Genomic DNA, 27,955 nt, shown 5'->3' on the forward strand with positions numbered 1-27,955 from the left:
ACACTGTTTGCATTTTGCCATAATGAGGGGAAGTTTAGAGGTAAGGATCCAGTTTAGTTTATTTATACTGCATAAATTTACAACAAATCAGCTATGGGTAAATAAGGATTATTTTCTAACTCCCTATCAACTTGAATTCAAATTCAGTCTGAGTTATGCTCGTATTTAATTAGTTTCCATTCATTTCTAATTTAATTAACTCAGTCAAAGCACTATAAGACAAACCTGTTTTGAGTGATAACCTTCATCATCTATTCCATTTTTTCTTGCTGATGGAAATGTTTTTTTTGTTTGTTTTTTTTTTCAGAACAGCTCAATTTTCACTGGTTTAATATTCTCCATAGGAAGTCTAGAGTGGTTGTAACAGATTCTTCTTCCTGTCAGATTATTTTCAGGACTGCAGTAGTCTGTGGCTCCACTTGATTTGTAACTGCTTTTTGTGTTCCCTGTTCCTGGGAATTGTCATTCCTCTCTTTTTCAAATGTTGGACGGTCCAGGCAAAGTGGACGACTCCTGACTGATTCCTGTTCATTTGTTTTGTTTGTTCCAACAGATTGTTTCTACTCAACTTATTCTCAAACCTAAGGTGAAGATTCTTGCATCACTTCCTGACTTATAAAGGAAATCTTGTTGGTTAGTTTTGCAGTTGTGAAATAATCTTTCAGTTATCACATGATGGATTGGACAGTGCTCAGTAGGAACTTAGAGATTAGTCTGTACTAAAAATAAAATCTAAAATTGAACTGCACATTTTGTTCTCATCCTTTTGAAAAATGGAGCACAATTAAGACCACAATAACCAGCATATTCCATAGACTTGTCAAAAGATGATGCTTAAAGTAATATTCTCTTTTAAGAAAAGAAAATCCCAGGAACAAAGAGCAATAGGTGATAGTACTAAGAAGAACACAAATATACTACACAAATAAAACGCCACCTATTGGCAGAGGAGTTCATTTATCTACACAGGTTATATCTTCCTTAGTTTACAAGGTGCATGCTTTGTTTACCTTTCATCTCTCTTGACACATATAATCTACAGTTTTCTGCTTTATATGTGTGTACATTTCAAGTAAATAGCAGGAGTCATTACAACTCCCGGCTGTTTTACAATGGCCTCTGCCTCCACATTTAAATGAGGTGTGAAAAATGAGCTGGAGGCGACTGAGTCTTCATCAACCATGCAGGCAGAAAAAAAAAAAAAAAAAAAACTTTCCCGGATACACTACTTTGAGATGAAACATCACCTGCTCTCAGTCTGAAAAGACTGATTTTCAAGCTGATAATCAGAATATCTTTGCTGGATCATTTTACGAATGTTATCTCTTTTTAGTTTAGTTCTGCATAGAACAGATCAAAGCACAGCTGTCTCTGAATATCCATTCAACAAATACAAATTGGTGATCATTTTGTTGGTTTGCTACTATACACTGAATGCCTATTTTAAGATGCTAAATGATGCCTTTGCTGCTTTGTTCACATTTTTACATGGCAATGTCTGGTAATCAGCCTATTTTGCATTATTACTACTGAACCCTAGTGCACTTATGGAAAAATACAGTTTTAATACAGTACAGTAAAGGGGTAAAAAAATACATAATTTCCACCTTTTTTATTTGGAAAGTAGAAGTCAGTTACTCCTGTGCCATTGATTAAATATGTGCAAAAATTAATCAATAAATCTATCTCTTATAATCAAGCATTGAAAAATTAGATAAATGCAACTTTTAATTTGAGAATACTTAATCAACTATCCTATACTAAGAACATTTTAATTGAGCACCCTATTGACTCCCTGCTGAAAATTATTACTTTGCACAACAACCTTTTAAAGGACAAACTTAGTTTTCTACTACAACATTTTAGATGGATGAGACATGCAGTTTGACAAGATTTCCTGGGTCTTTGAAATGAAAACACATCTACATGTTCACATGACGGGGAGTGCTAATTTTGAGGTAATTTTCCTAATCTATGATTTTAACGCAGTCTTAAAAACCAAACATCAGATTGGGAAAGGGATTTCAGACACTGTGGATGTACGGGGATTTTTATGCACAACCGTCTCTGAGTTTTACAGAGATGGTTGTGCATAAAAATTGCACAAAATATTCAGTCAATGATTTTTCTGATACAGAAAATGTCTTGTAAAGGTCAGAGGTCAGGGAGAATGGACTGATTGGTTTGAGATGAAATAGAACAGCAGCTTAAATTACATCTAGCTACATACCATCGTTGAATTCACAACATGCCGAACCTTGATGCAGATGGGCGACAGCGGCAAAAGACCCATAATTCATGGCAGATAAGAACAGGAATTAAAGGATATAATTTAAACAGGCTTAAACATGGACAGCCAAAGATTGTAAAGCAGTTGCCCGGTCTGAATCTTGTTTTGAGAAACCATCAAGAAAGTAATCCATCACCCCCTGTTCCAGCAATTCTGGCTGGTGGTATTGGTGTAACAGTGAGGGGGTCATTCAAATTTCACAGCTTATCTGGGTAAAGTTGCTGACCATGTCCATCTTTTTTTGGGCCACAGTGTGCCGGTTTTCTGATGGCTACTTCAAGCAGGATAATGCCCGAGGCCACAAATCCTCTCAAACAGGTTTCTTGTACAGTCACGGCTTTTCAATCCAGCAGAACATGTTTGGGATATGGTGGAACAAGATGTCCATGTCGTGCAACCGACAGAACTTCAGCAAAACCAAATCCAATCCAGTCTCTTCTAAGGTGATATGTAATAGCAAAACCAGTTGTTGTTTATTACGCTTGACACTTCCCCTTATTAAAGAAAAATTACTGAATAAAAACATATCTCCTATGTTTGTAGCTATCCATGAGCAACTTAGCTTTATCTTAGCTTTAAATGTTATTGCTCATCTGTTTCTGTAACAGGTTGAGTATATCATCAAAGCCGCTCTTATATTTTGTTTATCTTGTAAATTTGCACAATGTTGAAATTTGTGGTGTGCAGCAGGTGTATACGTTTATGGCTGACTATTTATGTGGCTATATGCACTGACAGCTACAATGATCTCCAAAAAAAAAAAAAAAGCTATGGTAATACATTTCTATTTGGCTTTAGTTGCTTTTTTTTTTTTTTTTACTGCTGACAGATTATTTATGGATCAGTGGGCCATTATTTCCTTAGTCTGTTCTTGGCTGTTTTTTTTTTTTTTTTTTGTTTTGGATTTTTTTTTATCGTATCTGTTTATGCATGATGGTTTGTTTCCAATTTAAATCACATTCTGCTGTTTTGTATGTTTTTGCAGCCAATTCAGTAGCTTTTTATCCTCTCCACAGCACTGACTGTTGTCCAGCCTTATGGATATTATCATGAGGCATTTGTAGGATAGCTATGTGGGAAATTTCCACATTTTGTCTTTAGTTTAATTGAAAGTCACAATTTTTATGCCTTAGCCAACAATCTGGGATTGGCTGAAATTTTGCAATCAACCAAAGATTTGCATGCACCCTATTCTGTAGTGGGTTGTTAATAAGTAGATACATTTTTGAACTCAGAGCTTCTACTCTTCTTTTGTCCTGTGGTAAACTTCATGTCATTGCCTTCAAACATGCAGGAATGAAACCCCAACAACCTAAAATTGCAGATCTATGTGTCCGGCAAAATACATGTCCTGGTAATGAGTGTGGTTAGAAGAAGAACATGAAGCACAGCGACACATTTCTGAATAAATCTTTAAGGTATTATCATCCTGACAGGTTCCATAATAGATGAGACTATGACCTAAAATTGACAGGTAATCAATCTGTTATTCTTTCACTCAATCAAGATTTGGTGGGCGATTAATGCTGTTGTTTCCTTTCTGAGCTAAAGTGACAGCAGTGTGTTTACGGGTGCTTTCTTTTATTCAGTCCTGTTTTTCCTCCTCACGTTCAGTCGCCATATCTTTTCTTTACTTTGTCAGTTTTATTTATCACTTTTCAGCCATGTTGATCACTCACAGTGTCAAAAAGCTTTTTCCGTTTTTTTTTTGCAGCAATTACTATAAGGACGCTCGCCACTGTAGAAGTAAAAACTGACCTTCTATCTGTATCTCATCTGATCAGAGTTCCTGGCAAATGTGCATTACTGCAAGGCACCATCCTTGGCAGACAGTGTTTGCTCGAGGGATGTTTCCAATTTAAAACTTTTTTATCATCACATTCATCTGCTGAACTTCTCAGCTGTGGTTCCGTAGTTCAGTGAGGCTTTGCAGTGCGGTGTCTCGATGAATCATTCCTCAGAATAATGTAAGCACAAAACTTTTAACTGATACAACTCCTAGAAATCCGTGTCTGTTGTGGACCGGAAACTTCTGACCGAGTGAAACATGAACACGCAAGGTTCCCTTCTGATCGTCACAGACGTTTCCATTCCCCGTTTCCATTCCCCGTTTCCCTCTCGTCTTTCTTTGTCTGAAGTTTTTCATGGCTAACAAAACAATCGTCTTCATTCACCCATTTTTGATGATTGCCTAATTATTCCCTTTCATTTCTGTTATCTGCATATCTTATTCAACAGCCCCTTCATCTTTTCGTCTCTGTTCTGCCTGTCAGCCCTACAGCAGACATCGGAACATGTCTGACTTTTACCAGCTGAACATAGACTTGCTTCAACATGCTTGTCCCTGAGCTTTTTAAAGCCTTCTGTTTGTTGTTTACCTGGGGTTGAGCATGCAGCTCTTTAATTCCTGTCACCTTCCCATTTCCATTGCCCATTTTTCCTGCTTCGCCTATCTCCTTCAGATTATTCCAGACAAACCGGGAGCTCAACTTGTCATCCGCATGAATGCACAGATCCCACCTTAAATTCTGTGACCAGGTGAAATTTACATGAAGACTTTGTCCAATTATTCTCTCCCATGGCACTGTGAACAGGATGAGAGTCACGCTTGGTCAGCCAGGCAGTGTCAAACGGTGCCTTTCTCCTCGTGTCAGTTTACAGGGCTGCTCTACAGGCTAAACAGGTACTGGTTCTCCAAGGACATGGGCGGCAGGGACCAGGCTGTCAGCTTCTGTCACAGAGCGGGATGAGTATTCAGACTGTGAAACCGGAAACCTTCTGGAACTGTTATTTGTTGAACTGTTTACCGCAGACATTTAAGTGGAGAGCCCAGATCTCCTCGTGCTTATGCAAGAGGATGTGTAATTGTAGATTACTGTAAACGCTGAAATGTTTGGTTGTATTTGTGATTAAATTATTTATTATTTCAAAGCAAAGGGTTTGTGTTCGAAGATACCTGAATAGGCACCCTAGACTGCAGCCACACCTATCGGGCAGGAACAAAGGCTATCAAGTTTGTCTGTGAGCAAATTTTGGTTCATAGCTACAAGTTTCTTTCTGCAGCATCATAATAATGACTCTTAATCTAACCCCAGTCTCAGTCTGGCTTAATCCAACCTCCAGTGTTTTCTCTCAGTTTTGAGCAAGCATTTTTACAAAGACACATATGATTCTTCAAAGTAAACGTCAAGTCAAAGTTTAATTATAGAGCTCTTTTGTCAGGGTTCTGTAGAGTGTGTGTGTGTGTGTCAGTGTGGTTGGTTTTCATTTTGTATTCTCCAGGTGTCCACCAGAGGTCACAGTGGAACCAGCTGCTTGGCACCTACAGGGTGGTATGAACAGGTGTGCTCCTACTTAAAATAAATAAAGAAAATAAAATACATAAAAACTTTAAAAACAACCAAAGCTGACCAGTGGCCTGGTCTATCAGCAAGAAGAAGAAGAAGAAAAAAACAGTGTCTAGCATGGCCAACTGAATAGTGCAATTGGAATAATAAATAATTGAAAAGAGATAAAATACACGATGTCAACAAAAATTTGTCGACCAAAAATACATCGACCAAAAAACCCAGGAGAAAAAAAATAATCTTAGAGTTAAGGCTGATGCGATGTGCATTGACGTTAGAAGTTTAGGAGCAGCAACTGCAAAGGTTTGGTTGCCTTGGTCTTCAACCTGGTTTTAAAAGCACATCCAGTTTTACTCATTCAAATACTTTACACTGTCCTTCATTCTCTCTGTATCGAGGAGTCCAATTTTCCAAGTTCCTAATCATAAAAACAAGATCAGAATTCTAACTGCGGAAGTTGGAGGTAATCAAGCCACCCAAAGTTATAAATGCAAACTGACTGCTGCTCTGGAAGGCTTTGGTACAGAAAAGCATTTATGATGCTCAGGTCCTCTGACTGCAAAGCAAGCCAAACAACCCTCCATAGTCTAGCAATTGTTATGAGGTGTGCCTACTGGCTGATACATAGGCTATGTTTTACTTTCTCTGGAACCCGAAACCGTGCATTATGGCGAAGCATAATTACTTTGACCAAATCCCATTTTTTCAAGAATTATTCGGATAAAGCTTTGCAACTCTAAGTTGTGCTGCCGTAATCAAGCATTCTGCAAGTATATGGAAGGAGATTTTTCATAAATTATTTATTATTAAAGCGTTGCATATAATTTTGGCCGTTGCCTTCAGTTAATTTATGGAATGTATCCTTTGTCATCAATACATTTATGTTCTATTTGAAAAAATCTTTAGTGTTTTTGGCATTTGGTCAATAAGTTGGGCTTAATAAAAAAAAAAAGCAAAACAAAAATGGAGAGACATTAAAGTCACTGCAATTAAAGTTTTTTTTTTTTTTTTGAGAATGCACATCGGAAAATATTTTCATGTTTTCTGAGAGAAGGACATTTCTGGGTTCCATGACCTCAATAAATTAAGTGGATTTACTCCTTGGTTTTAATTGGGAGTTTGTGCGCAGCTTTTGGATGCCAGACACAGACCACATAGTGTTTTTCCAAATGTGTAATCGCTGAGTTATGCACATTCTCCTCTGACCTAAGACTTAACTCATTTTCATTTATTCAACTGTCACTCAGGCTATTTTCCATTTTTGGCCCACTCCCTGTAAACATGACGGATGGCTGTGTGAGAAAATCCCAGTAGATCTACAGTTTCAAATGCCAGACCAGACCGTTTCCCAGCCATGGCATATTCAAAAACACTAACACTCTTTCTTCCCTTTTGCTCAATATGAAGTGGAGCCAGTTGTTTCCCAACATATTTTGGCATCCAGATGTCAAAATACGTTGGGTTTCCGATTTGATATTAATGTTAATAAGAAACTGTGGTAGAATTGTGTTTCGGGCACTGTGTATTTTTGATGGCTTGTGGATAGCAAGTCCATGATACTGATGATGATGTCAGAGAAACATGTAGGTTTGGTCCAGTCTCTGTTGGACAGACTTCTCTGACTGTGAGTGTTGTGCTGTTAGAAAGCAAGTTTATTGTCCAGTTTGAGTCTCAGATATTTAAAGGTGTTGACATTTTCGTCAATTTTGTTGTTGAGGTTGTAAACAATCTTTCTTTACTTTTGCAAACATTAAAATCAATAAAGTTGCCTTTGCAGTACAGCATCAAATGCTTGATGCTATTGTAAAATAGTATTTGAGGAACATGGGTGCATACAGGAAGCGATGAACGCGAGAAAGTCATCGCCCCCCAGGGTAAAACCCAACACATGGAACGCTATAGCGACGCCAGTGACGGCACATGAACAAATGTCATTGGTTGCTTGGCTGGATGAAAGCAAGCAGTTGTCACTTTGCGCAAGTTCAGTAGGAAATGAATGGAGTGGGAGTGATGTCACTTCCGGTGTCAAGCCCTTTGTGGTTCTCCAGTGTTGGTGGTGAATACAGGCGATTTAGTGGTGAGTCATGGCTGATGTGTGTGACGTGTGATGAAAGTGTAGTTGAGGTAACAGCTGGACCTTCAGCTGCCTCTAGACGGCGGTGAAAGTGGAAAAGAAGTCCAATAATGAAAGAGTTCAGAGTTAGCTGTGGTGCAGTCTGGTATGACTCTCATAAGATGAAGAATTTATTGAAATGCCAGCGTCAGTGGAGGATATTGGCTCCTTGCATTCAGGTGGGGAGAATTGTGCTCAGCCAGTTTTTGTTTTTTTTTGCATTTTGACTAGTCAAAGTAACCGCATTTACATTCCAGCTTGGTCTTGAACTGTATCTTTGCTTTCAAAGTTGTGCAATGACCCAGTCAAAGTCCAAACATCAAACTGATGGAAATGCTTTTTTTTTGGGACCTTAAGAAATCTATCAAGTTAACAAATAAGAGTCCAGCCACAAGAAAGAAAATATTACTGCCCTCCTTATTATATCTGGAGGGTTTCAGCTCTGTCTCTTAGCTCCCCCAAACTTCACGTTGAGCAGCAGATGCTCTAATTTACTCTGATGTTTGTCTGCATCAATTCCACATCACTGATGGTTTCCTGCAGTGTCTGACACCCCGGTGTCTTGCGAGAGGAAAGAACACTCATCCCCCACTTTCTGTTTGGGTGTGAGACTTCACAGTTGTTCATAAATACTCATATAGTGATGAACAAAGTAGCTAGCACAAATTGAAATAACAGTTTCACAGACCATCTATTTGCTTATAGCTAATGGTTAATTGCAACCCTTTAAAGATCAAGTGTTCATTATGCTTTTTGGATTCTGGTTGTTGATATGCTGGTGTTGATGTGTGAACCTGCTTGCAGCTTTCAGTGAATAATGTGGCTACATTGGTTATTAGGAATTCAGCAAAGTTCTAGTTGTTTGTGAGATTTTTGTACGTATTGTCTATAGTGGCTACATCTTTAAAAGTAATTCTAGTTTGGGAACTTAGTTTCGAATTAATACCACCGACAGTATTTCAAGCCTGCACACTGCTGCTGTTTGTGTGTAATTTTGTGTTTGGTACAAGAAGGAGACTGCAGAATTCATAAAGTTGAAGTATTACTGAAGAATACAAAATGGTCACACTGAGCAAAGCCTTAAAACGAGAGGCTTGACAACAATTTTGCATGGCAAAAGAAAAAAGAAAAAAAGCCTGAAATGCTTCCCAATGGGTTCTGAATGTTTCCTGCAGAGTTGCTAATGTTCTACACTTGTTTGGAAATTTTGTCACCTGGGTGCAAAGTGTTTGTTCCCCTCTGACCATGATAATGACTCACAGATGAGCAGGCTACGCCTTCATGTGTCTGTGGGTGGGGTCAGTGACCTATTAAAAACTCTTTTAGAGTTGATAATTTCTGTATGAGATCAGATCATCACCTCTTGCAGATTAAACTCAGCTAATTAAACCCTTCCAGAGGTCTTCAAACGGAAAGCAGCGTGTTGTCTGTGTGTCTCCGCTTTCCTGCAGATGTGTGTCCATATGTGTGTGTTTGTTTGAGCAGCTGCAGACATCAGTTAATGCAGATTATTTCCACTGTGAAGCACCAAGTTCACGGTTGCACTGCAGGAGCCAACACAGGCAGCTGCGCCTGACCTGCTGTGAGCTGCTGCTCTGGGAGGCATCACCACAAAACCAGTTATACTGACTGGAAACAGGATGGTTTGCAGTGTTTGTGTGTGAGAGAGGGAAAGCGAGAGGGAGTTTGTGTGTATGTAGGGTGGTCATAGTGCTGACTGACTCCCTGTTTGATTGAATGGTGAGTATGGGAGTAAACGATGGACTCTGTGTGTAAATGAGTGTTTTTAATTTGCTTCTGCTTCTGCTTAGCCAGCATTCAGAGCCACTGCCTCTTTGAATACATGATGATGGATGAGGAGCCACCGAACGCACACACGCACACACACTATGCATCAGAGGACAAACTAACAAAACAAATCTAATAGACTGAACATTGACTGTGAACTAGATACATAATTCTATTAACAGCAGGAAGAACTTTGAACACCAATTCAACATTTATTGAAGTTATTTTATTTTATTTTTTTGATCCACCATTCAATAAAAATGATTACAAACAGATGGCCTGAGATATGTGGGACAAATTCTGCAAGACTGAATTGCACCAAGCTAAATGTATTTCTGAATGTATTGAAGTGTTGTAAGATATGATATGTTTCTTTTTTTTCTTTTTTTCCACAAATAATAATAAAATAATGAAATTGTAAATTAAGTCATGGAAGAACTTAACAGAAACTTTGAGAAAAAAATCTTAATCTGCTTGCCAACCTGATCTTGAGAATGTGTAAAAGCCCTCCATGTCCATCCACATCCCACGGAAATAAACTTTACTGGTTTTACCACTGATTTGCTTGTTTTCACTGTTTTTATATTTTCAAAACCTTAGGTGAAAACAATCAGCGTGCTTGTCTCTTTAGTTAAGAGGAAACTGGAGTACTCAAGGAAATCATACACATGAAAGGTGATTTAGTTCACACCATAAGGACCCATGAAGGCACCACACCAGCAGGGTGGAGTAACATGACAAGACATATGCAGTGTGAAATTTAAAAACAACACCAGAAGAATACACACACACACACACGTGTTCATTAATTCACTGCAATGTTATCACAATAATATTTCCAATAATGAGGTATGTAATCATGCTTTAAATATAGTTTTAATAAATAATCACATATGCAGCTAATAGATAAATGAATACATTTACGAAAGGGATATTTTAATGGATGTGGGACAAATGCTTAAAGTTGATTTGTCAGACTCAGTGAAGCATACATTGTAAAGTGCTGTGAAATGTAAATTAGTTAATAAATGAAGCTAAAAATTAATTTTGGAAATGCAACTTCTGAAGTCTACACCTGCTAGTTCCTTCTCCTCTCCTCTCTTTTAGTTTTAACTTTCTCTCTGACCTCTGATTGATCTCAGTCTACTGTCATTGCTCTACCCTCTCCACATTTGTCATATTTTGAATATTAAATTCCCTTCTGTGGTTTTATATTTCTTCCCATCAAATCCATTTAGATCCAACACCTAATATCAGCGGCTCATCAATTCTTAATGTGATCAAATCTAAACAGAAGCTACTGACAGAAGACTCTGGTTTCAAGCTGGAGAAAAATGGACACTGATGTTTGGAAATTTATCATCATCGTTATCATTTGTGTCACAAAGATTAAACTCCGTCATGCAGATTGATTTCTCTTCTTCCTCCTTCTGTTACTCACATTACCACGTTCTCAGTATTTCATTTATTTTGCACCCTCGTCCTCTTTTTTCTTCCCTTAGCAAAAAAAAACAAAAGAACAGAATTAACACACACTAGTGTATCATCTGCAGCAGGTCAGGAAGTACATTCAAGTATGAATGTGATACTGAGTGTGGAAATAAAGCAACAGCCCAGTAACTTATTGTATTACTGGGGCAGATAAAAGAACATTCTAGAGGTGAAATGATGAAGGCCAGTTCATTTTTCACCATGTTTTTGACAGTTCCATTCAGAGATTTTTTTTTTTTTTCCTAAAACGTTTAACTGTGTTTTATCTAACTGAAGCACCTAAAGACATTCTCTAGAACAGTCTTGCTGCTGGTCAGAGGGAAATGCATATCTGGACAACAATTTGGTTCAGAAAGTATCATACACAGATCAGTTATGATGGTGGCATTTGCATTGGTGTGACAGAAGTCCAGCTGATTTGGTTGATCAAGTTTCCATAGGTAAGCCTGCAAACACACACAAGCACCTAAAAGCCATCTGATGTGGCCATTCAGCTAAATGAAGACAGCAAACCAGAAGAGAATATATGCATGCAGAGGAACAACAAGGATATGTTCCACTAAAAGAATAAAGAAAAGTAACTCAGGCAGAACTAAACCCAGGACATTATTGTTGTGGGAAAATAGGGTTCAGAATCTGCAGCCCTTTTCCTTTTGCGTGAGAATTTGTCAACTTAGAAGCAAAGACGTTGTTGAACTTCTCTTCTATCTGAAGTCCAGCACACACTGAGCAAATCAAGAGAGCTTCCATGGCATCTGTTAACTTCTACTTCTCTCTCAAAGCTCAAACTAACAGATCCAAAGTTATTCTTTTCTTTCTTAGCATTTTTTTGTGTTTCTTAGAATTCAACATGGTGAGATGGATCTATTTTTCGTAGCTTGCAGGACTTGATGGAGTAAAAAGTGGTGATCTAAAGCACCAAAAGCTGACAGGAAAAATAGAACAGACATTAATATCTTTCCACAGTATCTGGGCTATTGTAAAGTAAAATCTCCAAATATGATTCTATTAAATCTAATCAGTGTGTTTGCATAGATAATATGCATAATTATGTCAAGGGAAAAAATAAATTGACAGCAATAATTACCGCAGTTTTTCAGAAAATGTTCAAAGCATAATTTGTTCAGCCAGTTTTTTTTTTGTTTTTTTTTTTCTGACTTTTGATTTGAGTTGTGTAACTGAGTCTGGTGATTCATTCATTTCTGCCTGATTTTTTTGTTTGCTTGTTTTTCATTTATAATCCTCTACTGTCTGTATTATGTTGTATTGTATTGTAACACTTCTTATTCTGTTACTTAAGTTTACTTCTCTCCCCAATCTTACATTGATAAAGCTTTTCTTTTTAATACCACATACACAGAGAGACCCGCAGCCACATACACAAAGTGGACAATTACATATAGCAAGCTAAGTGCAAACAGCCTGATGAAAAACAAAAGTTGTTCAAGGAAACACTTTCAACATAAATATTTTTTGGTTCTTGCAGCAGCTGCCTGAAAAGAACAAAACCTTCCATAAAAATTTATAAAAAAAATTAAAAAATATGAACCAAAAATACAAGTGGCATGCCAATACACAAAGATGGCTTTAAGAATTGATAAGCATACTATCTCCTTATGGGTGCCTGTGTTAATTTAACACAGTGAAAAATCTGTCAGAGAATCTAAAAGTTTTATCACACACAAAAAAAAAAAAAACTTCTGTGGGAAAGAGATTAAAGAACTAAAACACTTTTTAGGGGAGAAAAAGGTAGAAAACAAATCAAAATAAATGACTGTTTCAGGGGAGAAGAAGCAGAAAGCTCAGGCAGAAGGAGATTATTTCTCCCACATCTAAACTATGCAGCAGCACACATCACAGGAATTACAGAGGAAGGTGGTGACACACATACCTTTAGTCTCTGTCACTCTTCTTTGCTGTGCAGTTTAACCCGCTTTCTTAGCTGCACTTATCCATGAAATTGTGAGGATAAGCACCCAGACATTAGCACGGTCAGACATGGCTGATCTGAGACGTATCCTAAACTAAATGTGTGTCTGTACCTGAACTGAGTGCTTCTGAATGTCTTTACTGAAGATTTTAACTTTACCAATTTGAAATCCTTTCAAAACACAAGCGTTGATTTACAAGTTAAATTGTCACTTTTGCACACAGTAAAGGTTAACTCAAAAGTAAACCTCCCATAGTACATGAACATATTTAGGCTTAACATCATGCATGCTAATCACCACTCTCCCCAGACTTTCCCCATTCAACTCCTCCAAACTAGCAGCAGCAGCAGCAATTAACAAATACCTGCTGGAAGTGCACGTCTGCTGACCTTATTATACAAACTACTTCCTATAACACTTAAGAATTGCTGTAAATGGCATAAAGTTGGAGCATTGTTTTGATGACATGCTGAAAGGGGAGTGTCTGAGAGGCCAGGAGGTTCTTAAAGAGACAGAAGTGAATTTCAAAGCGTCAGAAACAGTTATGAAGCAACGTTAAATTTCTTTTAAGTTATTTTTGATATGTACAGATTTTTTTTATAACAGAATGTAAGTTACCTGATAAAATTGTATCATGTGTCTGGAAAAATACATCATACCCCAACTTTAACTTCATACAGTGATAAAAAAAAAAAAAAAAAAAAAAAACGATGGGTCTTTTAATTTTGCATTTGTCAACTTCTGTTTCAACTGTGTCTTTCTGCACACTTGATTTCCATGATGTCTTCATTATTAATGCTGCAATAAACAGCTGGTCTCTGAATCAGCCACTACTGCTTATAGTTTCTTTTCCTCTCACTCGGTACCCGTTCCCCTGTTTGGACTTACGCTGAAAGAAACTTCAATTAAGTTGAACCACAGCTGACAGCTCTGTATTACCTGCTTTGGGGTCTGTCTGTGAACCTGACACTTTTCCTTGCTGACCAAAAAGCCATATGTCTTTTTAAAGGGAAATTACACCAAACTGAATGAAAGTAAACATCAATTTGTTGCTTGTGTAGATTTTAGCAGGAGTATTCGATGCCTTTTATTTGCTGCTCTTTGGGGGAGAAAGTCTCATAACAGAAAGACACCCCTCATGATGTAATGACCATTCTTGTTTTAGTTGACAGAGTCACATAAAGCTTAATTTACGAGTGAGAAATATTGGGGCGAAAATATAAAAAGCATTGGAAGTACTGACTGCCTCCATTTATGACCTGAGCTCTAACTGAACTCAGTGCAGTTTCTGTCTCAATCAATTTGACCATCAGATGGAAGGAAATGGATGTGAAACATCAACATCTGGTGCTTCAGAGTCACAGAGTAAATAGGAATGATACGACCTCGAGACTGAGTTAGTCAAACATTATTAGAGTCTGAACATGGTGACTTTATGTCAAAAGTTTTGTACGACACACATTGCATTTGTTATAAATATACCAGTTTTTAAGTTAAGAAAGTGACTGACCAATTTTCATCTCTTCTAAATGCTAAAATACACATATGTAACACATAAAAGGTATATTTTAAATTCGGGAAACCTTGGAATCTTAAAAATATCTTAGAAGTGAGATTATGCTAAAAACCTGTTTTCAAAAAGCCTCAATGGTTTCATAGACAGTGCCCTTAGAAACTGAAGAGTAAAACACAGTGATTGAATGGAGGAAAGTGACACTATTATGTGACTAGATACACTACTTCTTTGCATACACAACACAGCATCGCTTTTTTTAATTTAAACTTTTCTGATTGCTTACTTATCCCTAAGCACAATACAATAACAATTTCTGAAGCTAAAGAAAAACAACTTTCTACCATTAAAATTAAAGGCATCACTGTGGTGTATTAAGGAAATAAATGACTCTCCAAAAGAGCTTTAAAGTTTTTGGCATGGGTGCCTGTCTACCACATCTCAAAGCTTCTGCCTTTAGACAACATTTCTCCCAGCATGCTCCTTCTCGCTGGGTAAATCGTCATACCAACCAAACTTTTCCTCAAGCGATGGAAATGGATACTTTGTTTTCACTCTGCGAAATAGTGTACATTCAGAGAACCTCATTGAACTTTCCAGTAGCCAAGAGCGCTGAGTAAATAACCATAATATCCTTCAACGAGGTAGGTCATTGGGATTTTTTTAAACTGCTCTATTTTATGCCATTTTATGTCATTGCATTGGTTGTTTCACAGAGGTGTAAAATTTCCCTCAACCGTTGTAGATCACAACACTTTTAGCTTCGTTTGCTGGTTCACTATCACTACGAGGATCACAGAAGCAGCTTTCAAATGCAAATATCAAACCTGGAACCAACCCCAGATCTTTTTACTGCCGAACAGATGAAAGCATAATGAGGAAACAGCCCGCACCTGTCCATTAAATGCCTTCCAAGTCAGGTCTGCGATTTCATGGGAGCCCCTGACAATCAGCTTTACAGGCTTTAGCTGTAATTTATAAACTTCAACTTGGATGTGAAAGTTGTTGGAACCTTGCAATTGAGCCACAGCACAAAAAGGAGTCTTAGGAAAATAAACAGAAGCACTTAAAAATGTTTCAGTAAACAGCTTACATAACTTACTCTTCATAATTTCAGTCCTGCTGTAAATAAAACATTTCTCCTTTCACCTTACTGAGCTAAAACTTTCTATGTATGGTTTTGTATTAAAACCATATTGTTAATGTTTCTTTGTGACATGTTTTTTTGCAGCACAGATGCATTCATCACAGTTGCTAACAATTACAGACGGTTACTGCAGTGAAAATTGAAATGCAGTTTATTTAAAGGGCTGATGTGGACGAGTCCTCTGTAGGCATAAAAAAAAGCTTGAATGGGAGTCTATGAAAGTACTATATTAGTGATTTATAAATGTAAACTTGTCTGTTTACCACAGGAAATGTATCAGTTTGCAGATAATGAACAAGGAGACGTATGAATCTGTGAATATCTGTTAGTGTATTTGTACGGATGCTCAGCGAGGATGTGAAGAAGATAGTGAGTCAGTGTGTGTTTGTGTGTTGTGGAGCGGCACAGCGCTGGGCTGCATTTCAGCGATAAGCGGTGATGAGCGAGCGCAGAGAGAGTGAGGTGGTGGTGGGGGGGCAGCTGAAGTGTGACATCCAGCCAAGGGCTTTTTAGCGTTTGGGTGGGGGCTCGGTGGGGGCAGAGGGGGGCGCATCTCGACCCTTTCCACCCACCCACTCTCCATTTTTGAGTGGAAAAATGAGAGCTGCTGCATGGTGGCTGACTCTGCCTGATGCCTGGCGGCTCGTCCTCATTGCTGCAGCCGCTCCCCGGCTCCAGCACCACCGAGGGTCACAGAATCGAATCCGTCATCAGATACGCCTCTCGGCCCTCTCTGCGCTGGAATTGAACACCTCGTCTCTTGCAGATTGCGAAAGTCAAACCTGCTGCTGCACGCGTGGCTGGGCCGTCGCTGGATGGATCCACCATTTGGGATTAAGGCGTTAACCTGCTTCCCGCTCCAACGCCGCCGCCGAGCTGAGCTGACAGGCCGCAGGCTGGGGCGGCCAGGCGTGCTGGCGCTCCGGACCACCGCCACCGTGTGGATATGGAGTCGAACAGATGGCCGTGTGTCAACGCAGTGGATGAGACACGGCCGAACAGGGCGACATCTGCGCTCCAGTGGGCAGCCGGAGTGACCTGAGAACCGAGCGGAAAGCTGGGAAAAAAAGCGTTTCGTACTAATAAAGATTAGAAGTTGATCCTCTTCAGCAGAATGAGCAGAAACTAACTTTTGTGGCACCACTGAGGTGTCAGACATGTCGAGCGGAAAGAAGAAATCTTGGAAAAGAAAGTTGAGTGAATAGAAGAGAGCCATTGAACCAACTTCAACATGAATCTCCCCTTGTGTCCTTTTTTTTAATGGCAGTTTATTTCCTTTTTAGACTTTTTTTTTTTTAACTACATCCTGTGAAATAATACATTAGACCACAACTGGCATCAAAATATACATTCATATTAAATTTAATCTTCATTTTGTGCCCTCACATTAAAAGGTTTGTATTACATTACTCTAATTAGTGTTTTTTTTTGGGGGGGGTTTTTCATAATAATTCTGTTTTATCACATTATATTTTCTACTTAGATTGATTTAGATTCCTAATGAATCTAAATTTGCTGCTATATTGAGTACATCAGAACTTTCTCAGTGAAAAAGGAGCACACTATTAATCATGATATGTTACTACATTCTACAGACTGCACTGAAGAGTCTCATGAAAGAAAATGCCAAAACAAACAACCAAAAGAACAAAGACAGAAGAACAACAAAAGGATCAAACTTGAAATGCAAATCGTGCTGAAATGTAAAGGAAACTTAAATATATCTCCTTATAATCTTTGCTCTGGAATTCAAATGCATCAGATGAAAAGACATGGAATATCTCGACCCTCCATCAAGTTCTTAGTCTTTCTCAAAGTGTCCTCTTCATCAAACATGAGCTAAAAATCTTCAAGAAGAAGCTTATTTGCCTGAGTCAAATCCATTCACTTCTTTCATTGCAGACAGAGGCTCTAGTTTGAGCTCCAGGTGTCAGAACTTCTCTCCCGCAGCCTAATAGGGCAAGCTCCTTTTATCCACTTCTATCCAAGTTCTCGTTCTTTCTGTGATAATCAATGAGTGCGGTTCAAGTCGTAGCACCCCGACTGCCTCCTGGGAACTAAACCGAAGACTTGTGTAACGTGAGGGAACAATGCTAACAACTGCTCCACCATGCATAATGGAATACAACAAAACATGCCTCCTGGGAGCCTCCGTTGTCCAGGCTCTTTCCACTGGGAGAAAAGACCAGGACAAAAATCTAAACTCAAATTAGGGACCACGGTTAAAACCAGACATTTAAATACATAAATAAATAAAGAAAATAAAAAAACAGCCAAATTTTTCCTTTGGTATGAAATTATATCAGTAGAAACACTTCCCGGTTTAAACATTTTTTATTTTGGCTAAATTCCAGAGAGAAACATTCTCTGACTTTCAATTTCTTTTAAGTAGAAAAAAAAAAAAGAAGAAAATCCTAACGGGTCCAAAGCAGCAAAAGTGAAGCCTAGTTTATTACCAGACTGAGAATGGGTCAATGGAATATAATATTTTCTTAATAGAGGACTCAACTTAACTAGAAAGATTATGTTTCTGTTAGAAACTCGTTTTAAATCTAATTGGACCTCTCATCCCAGTCTACAAAATCCCTTCAGACCAGAGTACGCATATAAACTCTTTTAGCTGTGTGTTCTCTATGTTGCCATCGTTTTCAATCAATGACACTTATGTAAAGTAAATAGTAACTAATATAACTATAATAACGTATTTTTAATAAAGGCTTTCATAATAATTGGGAGTACTTGTGACAAAAACATGCTAGTGTTTAATTCATCCATTTATTCTAGTACAAAGACGTAACAAGTTTCTCAAATTAATGTTCAAATAAAGAGCCAAAGAGTCCCGCCAGTTTGGCTGACGTTAATAAGTTTAACCACAGTAAGCTACAGGTTGGAGTGAGGCTTCAGCTTCAGGCTGTTCTGCCTTCGCTTCTTCTCTCAGCTCTGAGTTAAAAGGCTCCAGTTTGATGCTGAAATGAACTCCGTGTGTCTGATTATCTGCCCGACAGGGTGGAACTTTATTTTATTAACCCTGATTTCTGCAGGGAAGCTTCACTGCTTTTCACACATTTCAACTAAAACACTGGGAGTTTTGCTGTAGAACCAGTCTCGGTTGAACTGCACCAACTCAGGTGGGTGTTCTTCTCTAAATGTGTAAAAGTCGCCTAAGAAATTCTCCCTTTTTGTTATATCTACTCTAAACTTTTGAAAAGTTTCTTTCATTTTTGAGGGGAGTATTTTTTATTTTTTTTATTTATTTTTTGGTGCAGGTAGAATATCAGATTTGCACTAAAGACTAAAGGTAGGATTGGTTTATTTCAGTATGCAATGCAACAACATACAAATACTTCACATAGAGGAGTTAACTTGATCTACATTTAACCCATGAAATTAATACTTGGTTTTATGAAAAAATTAAACATCTAAGTACTATACTGCCTTGCCTTGCCATATGTATGCCCCTTGAACGTTTCCACATTAGTTCACATTGCAACCTCAGGATGCAGTGGACTGTGATTAAAGTTACATGCAAAATGCTAAAAGATCAATTTTAAAAATGTGTTTCAATAATATTCAATACACTGCAGAAATTAGACCAGCAAAATTAGGTTCACATTTCAAACAACAAACGGCCCAGTTCAGAGGTAAGACAGTTAAGTTGGAGATTGAGAGCTCCAAATACAGAAACTGATGACTTAAAATGAAATGAAAAGTTTGTTGCAACTTTGCAAATTTGTTGAAAATGCATCAAATCTCTTCTTTTTGTTGTCTGACCTGCTTTGAAAATGACAGTGGACAATGTTTGTTTTCTTTGGAGGAAACTCTTTCCAGAAGCTTTAAAGAACATTTTCTTTCCCCTCTCATTATTTACAAGGTTTTCTGAATCGGACGGTTTTGGTCTCTGTGGGAGTCCAGCTCTGCACTTTTGGCCATCTAGTCTGTGTCAGTGTTTAAGTTCTTTGTGCTCTGCAGTGGCTTTGGTTTCCACTGAGTGCCCCTTCAGTGTAGCACTGTATGACACAGCGTGAGGCTACAAACAGCTCGGCTCTCTATTTCCTCTTAAAAAGCAGACGAATCCTCAACATCAGTGTAACAAGCTGAGAGCATTTTAGTGTGCCATCTTAAAAATAAGTAACAGTCTCAACATGAGTTAGTTTCACATGGTGGTTCAGTCACAAACCGGAGACTCCATGAGCGTTCGCCTATTTGCTCTGTTACAAATAAATCTGCGTGCAAAAATGTTCGCAACACGTGGGAGGGAAATAAACAAGTAAAACTCAGTGGTCACACAAGGGGATGGAATGCCACAAGGATAGGCTATACTTAATGAAGATGTGTTAGATTAGATGGATTATTTGGATTCTGTGGGCCATCTTTTTTATTATTATGCTGCATGGTAAACAGATTGTATAAAAACAAGAAAGAAAAAAAAAACTTAACTCTAACTTCAGATTCTTGAGGTGTTTCTCCATTGCAGCGGGCTGCAGGTCAGCTGGTCTCCCTGAAGAAATAAAGCAGTAAAACAGCTGGCTGAAACTTAGTGCAGCTGTGTTTAATTCAGCTCTGCTGTTGGTATACATCACTCGGCCCAATGCTCCCAATTAAAGCCTGGAGGCAGATTGGTGCAGAGCTCTGCAGAGACTGACCTTTGAGTGACAAAGCCTTTGACTCTCATTAGTCAACCAAGCAGCTTGTACTAAACACAATCCAGCATCGATTTTGGATCTGACATGATCTCTCCTGCCCGCTTGTTATCTGCCGTGTTAGTTGCATATGGATGCATCACACGTCCTGGTTGAAGCTTCACTTAGTCTCCACAAATGAGCCATTTGAGGGCCTGTGTCCTCATTTTTTTCTGTCCTGTATGAGCCATGTCTTACCTGCGAGAAGTGGGTATTATGTGGGTATATGCTGAAAGTTCCCAGTTGAGTTAGGCCACATGTGTCAAACTTAAGGCCCGCGGGCCCCGCCCCAGCATTTTATAGGCCGATGATTGAGCATGAATTGACTACAAACTACATCTCCCACAATGCATTCTGATTTTTACCAGTCAACATTACGGCTTCTCGCCACTAGAGAGCAGCAGAGTCACCTCAAGCTGCTTATTGATTTTCCCAGCGAATAAAACTGAGACATCGACAAGCTAACATCAAAACGTCCAAGAAAAGAAAAATCGATTTACAAGTAAGACTGTGAATGAAGATGTGTGTGAGTTGGTGTCAGGGCGGCAGGTCGCACTAGACGTTATCTTGACCAACAACATAAAAAAATCAAAACAATCGGTCATGTACTATTTTTATCCGTGAAATTACAATCATATTAACATCGGCTATTTAGTCGCATTTTATGCGGTTTATTTAATATTCACCGTGAATCCAGATCCCATCACAAACTAAACAGATAAATGTATCTACATTTTCTCGTAGTGACAAAAACCACTGACTGTTGCCCCAATAACTTAATAAATTAAATTAAGTGAATTTACTTAAATCAGCATCACTTCACCTGCTGGGGTCTGAACAACTTCCTCCTGGTTCCCATCTGCAGAAAAATCTGTGCTAATTCATCTGTCAGTTGGATCTGTCTGATCCAAACAGACCAACTGAACTCTGTGAGTGTTTTACCCTGTGCGGTCTGGTGTGTGCTCAGGATGTTACGTCTGCAGCTCCTCCAGAAATCCGCTCTCCTGGATAACGTGAACCCAGATGGCTCCATTTGTTAAATCTGCTGGATGAGTTACTTCCAGCGGTTTCTAATTCTTCGCAGCGGCGGAGCCGCGTCCGCAGTGGTTGAGCAGCGCACTGCGCATGTTACAGTCTAATTAACTTTTGCATCGTCATTTATTTCCTCAAGATAAACTGCCGGCTCCTCAAATGGATTAACACAACGTTGCATTCTCTTTAGTTTTCTCTGGTCTGTAATGGAGACTTGAATTTAACGCGCCATTTCAACAAAAGGTTTGTAATGCGCTTCCTAACCATTTTTTATTTGTAAGTATTGATTTTATTTTTTAGCCATTTAGCCAAGACTCTGTAGAACCATTTGTCTCTGCTAATGACATCTCTCTTGTATTGACTACCAGGAAAAAAATATATATTGTTCAATCACCATTTTTTGATTTTATTTTAAAGTGTTGATTTTATTTTTGAACAATTTTTTTTTATTGTAAAGTGTTGATTTCATTTCTGAACCCTTATTTATTAGCAAGTGTTGATTTTATTTTTGAACCCTTTTCTATTTTAAAGTGTTGATTTTATTTTTAACCATTTTTTATTTCTGAACCCTTATTTATTTGGAAGTGTTGATTTTATTTTTGAACCCTTTTTTTATTTGGAAGTGTTGATTTTATTTTTGAACCATTTTTTTTATTTTTGAACCCTTATTTATTTTGAAGTGTTGATTGTCTGAAAGACCTTAGACATGAATTACCCCATACAGAGTTTGAACTGACGACCTCAGCATTACCAGCACCATGCTCTAACCTGCTGAGCTAACTCACCTACCTTACAAACTGTTGAGTTTCCATGGATTTAAGAAGAACTTACATGATCTTACCACAATGAAGATTTGATAAAAGTGCTTATATTCTAATGTTTTTCAAAACAACTTACATAATATTTCATTTTCCAGAGATTTTGTATTTTGAAATGTTAATTGTATTTTTGAACCATTATTTATTTTGTAGTGTTGATATTATTTTTGAACCATTTTTAATTTTCAAGTGTTGATTGTATTTCAGAGATATTTTTTTATTATTATTTTAATGTGTTAATTTTATTTTTGAACCATTTTTTTATTTATAAGTATTGATTTTATTTTATAGCCATTTAGCCAAGTCTCTGTAGAACCATTTGTCTCTGCTAATGACATCTTCAATACATTTTTGGATCCCAGGCTTAGTTTATGGACTGTAATGTGAAACTAGGCACAAGTATAAGTCTGGCAGTTTGTTCACCAAGTTACTGTGCTCTCTCAGAGGATCTGTGGTATAAGTATTTGACATTGTTCCATGCCCATCATTAATATGAGTCTCTAACAAAATTTGGATCATCTACCAGGAACAGTGGAAAGAGCATGAGTTTCTGTAGTGTAGTGGTTATCATGTTTGCTTTACATGCAAAAGGTCTCTGGTTCGAAACCAGACAGAAACAGGTTTAGTTCTATTCATCACAGGTGTTTACTAAAGGTCAACAAGGCTTCTGTGGTGTCATGGTCTGTACTCTGAATCCAGGCATCTGAGTGCAAGCCTCAGTTGAAATTTTCATGCATTGCATCTCACATCATCAACTTTGGAACCTCAAACTGAAACAAAGCAGAGAAGTTCAGTTCCTGTAGTGTAGTGGTTATCATGTTTGCTTTACATGCAAGAGGTCTCTGGTTCAAAAACAGTTTTTGTAGGTTATCCATTTAATGAAGTAACTCATCCAGCAGATTTAACAAATGGAGCCTTCTGGGTTCATGTTACCCAGGAGAGCGGCGCTCTGGAGGAGCTGCAGACATCACATCCTGGTAAAAGCGCACACCAGACCGCACAGGGTAAAATACTCAGAGTTCAGTTGATAGTTTGGATCAGACAGATCCAACTGACGGATGAAGATTTTTCTACAGATGGGGACCATTAAGTGAAGTCGCTTAATTTAATTTAATAAAAGTTATTGGGGGTGGTTTTTGTCACTACAAGAAAAATGTAGATACATTTATCTGCTTAATTTGTGATGGGATCTGGATTCACGGTGAATATTAACTAAACCGCATACAATGCGACTAAATAGCCGATGTTAATATGATTGTAATTTCACGGATAAAAATAGTAGCTACATGACTGATTATTTTTATTTTTTTTTATGTTGTCGGTCAAGATAACGGATAACAAAAAAAGTCTAGCGCGACCTGCCGCCCTGACACCAACTCACACACATCTTCATTCACAGTCTTACTTGTAAATCGATTTTTCTTTTCTTGGACGTTTTGATGTTAGCTTGTCGATGTCTCAGTTTTATTAGCTGGGAAAATCAATAAGCAGCTTGAGGTGACTCTGCTGCTCCCTAGTGGCGAGAAGCCGTAATGTTGGCTGGTAACAATCGGAATGCATTGTGGGAGATGTAGTTTGTAGTCAATTTGTACTCAAAACCTATTTTAAGTCAATCATTGGCTGTATAATGCTGTGTGGCCCGCGCGCCTTTAGTTTGACACGTGCATTATGCCATAGAACTGCCAATTGGTAATTGAAGTAAAGTAGCTTCGTTTTCAAAGAAGCCTACATTGAAGTCGATTGACAAATGAACCATCACGAAAGAGGAAGGCTCTTGTTGTCTCACTGCACCCAAAGAGATGGATAACCTACAAAAATCATTTCTGTCTGGTTTTGAACCAGAGACCTATTGCATGTAAAGCAAACGTGATAACCACTACACTACAGGAACTGAACTTTTCTGCTTTGTTTCAGTTTGAGGTTCCAAAGTTGATGATGTGAGATACAACGCATGAAAATTTCAACTGAGGCTTGCACTCAGATGCCTGGGTTCAGAGTACAGACCATGACAAAGGCTCAGCACCGGTAGCAACTGAATTAAAGAAAGACTGACGGGACGAGCAAATGCCGACACAGGACTTAAAAGTTCAACTGTGCCGGCAGACAAACTATCATAGACAAGGACCCGACAAGAGACAAAGACAACAGGTGGGTTTAAATACACTGGGAGGGTAATCAGGTAACTAGACACACCTGGGAAGCAATCAATGGGGAAGACGCAGAGACAACAGAGACTCACATCAGAAACTGAACACAGAAAACCCTTAAAAATAAATACACAGAAATACGGATCATGACAGATTGTTTTATTTCTTTAAGCATTTGAAAAAAAAAAGAACTAAGTGTATTTGTTATTTTATTTCAAATCATAGTGACATCTTTGTTTGACTTCATATTCTTTCAAATCCGGGGAAGTAGTCACTTTCCTAAAGAAATGAAACCTAAGCTTTCTTGATCATTCAAGAAAACATCACAGCTCCGGTTTCATTTGTTTTGCCTTTCTTCTGCCCAAAGGATTTTCAGCTAGTCCTAAATCCAAATAATGCAAGACCGATTGGGAAACAAACATGAGAATGAAAATATATATCGGTAAACATCCAACGAGATCTGCTGCAGGGAAAGTTGCAAAGAGTAGCCGGTAGACACAGCTCACAGGGAAAATCTGCAGAACGAGTTTATCTCAGAGTTGTAACAAACTGCTGTTATGCTAGATAAAGATGTTTCCAGGTGCTTGTGGTTCAGAGAGCCTTCAGGGAAAACAGATTTCATCCTGCTAAGAAGAGGAGAGCAGCCAGAGGTCGGGCCGAACCCCTCAACAACACACACACAGACACATGGTTGGATTCGAGTGCTGATTAGTTTCAATATTTAATGAGCAGTCCAACCTGCTGCTGCTGCTGGAGTGCGTCCATCCGTTGGTGTTTTTCTGTTTCTGTGACACTTGATCATTAAAGGCCCTCTTTGCCCATAAGGATTTCAGATTAAGTTTTGGATGTTCAGTAATAATATTTCTGATTCAAACGTTTCCCAGATTAACCGGCTATGATTCTACTGTTGAATTCTTGACTCTTGGACCATTACGTCAGCTACTTTGGACCAGAGACATTTCCAAAGCTCACAGGACACCGGCCCTTGAGGACTGCAGCTGGACATGGATCATCTGAGGAAACCCAGCAGCAATTCATTAACTTTATCATTTCCAATTGTTGGACAAGCTTGCAGGACTGTCACCTGCATTGTGTCCTTGACTTCGCAGAAATCCCTCACATTTAGCTTGCATGTAGTGACTGTAGAAAGGAAAACTCCTAATTTTAACATAAAGAAACATCCAACAGAACCCGGCTCAGTGCAAGAGGCCAGCTACCATGACCAATTAAATGTTAAAGTTTAAAGCAGGATTAGGTTATAAAAACACTGTTCAACCGATCATCCAAAAATGGAAAGAATGTAGCAGAATTGCAAATGTATATATGAAACCCATTGGCCAAACACCTTCTGACTTATCGGATGTGCTATTCTTAATGCAGGAAAAAACCATAAGGTCAAGTTCACAACTGATATTAGTTATTACAAGGCCTAAACAGAAATATTAAGGAGATAGAGCCTTCACTGTGGCCAGGTCCAAGGCTGGAATAGTCTGCCTCTAAATATTAGATATGTATTTTTAATCTCGAATCAAGACACATTTTTATGGACTGGTTTTTGCATAATTTGACTGAAACAATTTTATTTTATCAGCCTTAGTCTTTTTTGTTTTGGTAGTTTATATTCTCTTATTGTATTGTTTTTCTATTTCTGTTTTCCCCTTTCTATTGCATCACATCATGTAACTTATTTTAGTTTGCAAAGCACTTTTCGAACCAGACGTTTTTGGAAATATGCTACATGAATTACTTTAAGCTTGACTGACATCCATGAGAAACAGCCAAGATCTCCATAGGAGCCACTAATAAGCCACAAATATGCATAACTGAGGACAACTATTGCCTATAAATCTTCTTCCGCCATGGAAGAAGATTTAGAAGAAAGAAGCAGAGCGAGATTAAGAGTTTTGTTTAAAATTGTCTTCAATCCATGTAGGAGAAGCAGCAAAATGTGGAAAAGTTAAAAAAAAAGAAAAGAAAAGACTGAACTTATTGGCCAACAAAACCACAAAATTACAAAGTTATAAAGAAAACACCACATAGTCAACAATTGAACAAACATTATATTTTGATGAGTGCCATCATTAAAATCATACACATAAAATATGTTGGTCAATGTTTCATTTACTATGGTTCAAAAGCAACTCTGAACAGGTCGATTTTTAGTCTTGATTTAAAGGAACTCAATGTTTCAACTGCTCTGCAGTTTTCTGGAAGTTTGTTACAATGGCATGGTTTTGATTTACATCGGATATTCGTGTTTTAGAATGACCCTGTCAAAGTCTTGTCCTATAAAACACATGTTCACCCATCCAGTGTGATCAAGCATGAGCTATTTTCCTCATCTTAGCACATGCCAGTCTCTGGATGTGCTAAGATGGTATATATTTTTTAAGACCCACAGGTGTAATTGCAACAGAAGGTAAATCTTCCAAGTATTGACTTAAGGGGCTGATATATGTTTACGGTAAAGATTTTCATTTGTACAAAATCTATACAAAAAATGTGACTGTCTCCTTCCACATGACAGCTATGCACCACTTTGTAAATAAAAAGAACAGCATACACTATATTATCTCATTAAAATAATAGAAGTTTTTGGTTGTCAGACAATGTGAAAGGTTCAAAAGGAATAGTGATCTGGCAAGGCACTGCATTACCTACTCTCTTACTGATTCCAGCTTCAATGAACTCTATGAGAAAAACATCCTTGGTTTTATATGAAATCTGTCTTTTAGGAGGCTCTTGTAGCTTTTGGCCTGTGCTTTTAGTCTGCATTCTGCTGTGGCTTCTGTGGTTGAGAATGCAAATCCTCTGGTAATGTTCCTAAGGTTGGGTCAGGCTTGACAACATATTCCTGATTCTTTCTGTTGTTAGCTGCAATGTGTTGATTTAAAACCCTAAAGGATCTGTTTTCCCCCAAACAGGTAATTATTATCCACGTTGCTAGTTGTGTGTTTTTTTGCTGTATTGCTGAATTTGAGAACTTTACCTCAGGATACAGTATTTGTTAGTTCTTTTACTGGACCCAATATATACAGGGTGTCGTGTGTTGGAGTTGTTATACTCTGAACGATGTTTTTACCAATGAGACACGGAAAAATACAGAAAAAAAAAGTTTTTTAAATTGTTGTTGACTCCTGCTAAAATATTCAATTCTATTCTATGTGTAAAGCTGAAGTAGTATCTAATTACTCACTCTGTTTTATCTTTTAGTCAACTTTCACAAAAGAATAGCATAACCACAGAAGCCTTAAAGGTAATCTACAATCTACTTGAGCTCTGGACATCAAGTGCAACCCTTTTTTATTGAATTGGTCTTTTTGACACCATGCAACACATGGTATTAAAACAAAAACAAATTTATATATATCAGAAATAATCTCTCCAACAGAACTGTGAAAGCTGAAGTTATCTCTGCCAACTTCTTTTGCTAAATTGGCCAAATGTGCCTTCCAAGAATCAATTCTTGGGGCTGCTCTTTCTTTTTATTTCGCCAGAGGTTACTCTCTGATAAAATTAGACCATTTTTGTAATTTTATCCTGTTGATACAAAGCAGGATGAGCCTCTCCCAATGTACCTGCATTTGGTTCCTTACTATTATTGATTCCTTCCAAATTTCTATCTAATAATGTCAAAGAATTGATACACTATCAACAAG

At 38.0% G+C, this 27,955-nt stretch overlaps 1 non-coding gene across 1 annotated transcript; it reads left to right on the forward strand.

The window, feature by feature from the left end:
- Window positions 1-22,695: 22,695 nt before the first annotated feature.
- trnav-uac (transfer RNA valine (anticodon UAC)) lies at window positions 22,696-22,768 on the forward strand. Its single transcript has one exon. It is a non-coding gene; the product is annotated as a tRNA-Val (tRNA).
- The last annotated feature ends 5,187 nt before the right edge of the window (window positions 22,769-27,955 follow it).

The sequence above is a fragment of the Poecilia mexicana genome, unplaced genomic scaffold, assembly GCF_051168715.1.
Source record: "Poecilia mexicana isolate PSO_F unplaced genomic scaffold, ASM5116871v1 scaffold_10, whole genome shotgun sequence".
NCBI classification, from domain to species: Eukaryota; Metazoa; Chordata; class Actinopteri; order Cyprinodontiformes; family Poeciliidae; genus Poecilia; species Poecilia mexicana.